Source organism: Echinops telfairi, unplaced genomic scaffold (assembly GCF_000313985.2).
Source record: "Echinops telfairi isolate 266 unplaced genomic scaffold, ASM31398v2 ScPeMD7_53;HRSCAF=182, whole genome shotgun sequence".
Classification (NCBI taxonomy): domain Eukaryota; kingdom Metazoa; phylum Chordata; class Mammalia; order Afrosoricida; family Tenrecidae; genus Echinops; species Echinops telfairi.
Genome location: NW_022103951.1, coordinates 3,358,739 through 3,359,798, shown reverse-complemented (window position 1 = coordinate 3,359,798; position 1,060 = coordinate 3,358,739). Strand labels below are relative to the sequence as shown.

At 62.8% G+C, this 1,060-nt stretch overlaps 1 protein-coding gene across 2 annotated transcripts in view; it reads right to left on the bottom strand.

Moving 5' to 3' along the window:
* The window catches only part of KLHL15 (kelch like family member 15), a 34,700-nt gene extending 33,917 nt beyond the window's left edge, over positions 1-783 (bottom strand). The window contains exons 1-2 of one of the 2 annotated variants that reach the window (XM_004709913.2): positions 574-783; positions 286-340 (exon numbers count right to left, since the gene is read on the bottom strand). The gene's annotated coding sequence lies outside the window, so the exon portion shown is untranslated. The remainder of the gene's footprint in view (positions 1-285; positions 341-573) is intronic. The other variant, XM_045290723.1, reaches the window with a different exon arrangement.
* Between the last annotated feature and the right edge of the window lie 277 nt (positions 784-1,060).

Genomic DNA, 1,060 nt, shown 5'->3' with positions numbered 1-1,060 from the left:
ATTTTCATAACACTTTACTGCCCGAGCGGATTCTCACATATATGATCTCATACAGTGCTCACTATCGAGACGTGGATAACACTACTGGCTGGAATTCACCGGCCAGGAAAGCGAAGCTCGGTTCAGGGATTATTTTTTTTTCCCTCCCAAGCTGTACCCAGACATTCGGCTTGCACGTTTTCTGCCTGGCATTTGGCACCGTTCGAGTTCAGGCAGAAATAGAATTGTTAAAGGGGAGAAACGGGTTAGGGAAAAGGGGTGGGGGGAGAAAAATAATCATGGTACCTGCAGCTGTGTGCTGCAAAAAATGGCTGAATTATGCTTCTTTTTTATTTCCGCTCTGAAAAAAAAAAAGGAAAGAAAAATTTGTCCAACAATGTAAGTAAACTCAAAGATAGTCCAGGCACTGGCGTCTACCAAATGGGGGGCTCTGGGTGGGGGCCCTCGGGGGCAAGCCTCCCCGAAAGAGGCTTCAGAAGCCGTGGCCAGCCCGGGCCAGGGGCCGGGGCCGCGGCGGGGGCCGACGCGGGGACCCCCTCCCCCCGGGGCGCCCAGGCTGGGGCGGGTACGCACCTAAGGGTCCGTCCGATCCAGGCTCTAGTGGACGGCAGTCAGCATCAGGAACAAGCGCGCCGGCGGTGGGCGGGCGAGGCGCCGGGATGGCACTCGGCAGGGCTGGCTCCTTGGACCTCTAGCAGGGGCTGCTCCCGGGCCGGGCCGGGGCGCTCCGGTGGGGAGCGAGTCCGCGCGCCTGCGACCCCCTTGGAACCACTCCTGGGAAAGAAGACAGCACTGAGTCGCAAGTCGAGACGGGCGGGCTCGGCGTGGGGCGGTGCGGCGTTGAGGCTGGGCCCAACCTCGCCTAGCGGGGGGCCTAGCAGCGCCCGGCGAGGCTCGGGTGAGGGCCGACACGGGGCCGCGGGCAGGGAGAGGGTTGGGGGGCCGCGGGCAGCGGCAGAGGCACCGGCTGTGGCGGCGTCGACGACGGCGTCTCCAGGATTCTGCCCCGAAGCGCGCAGAGCCTCAGGATCACCCACGCCGGGGGTGGAGGAAGGCGGGA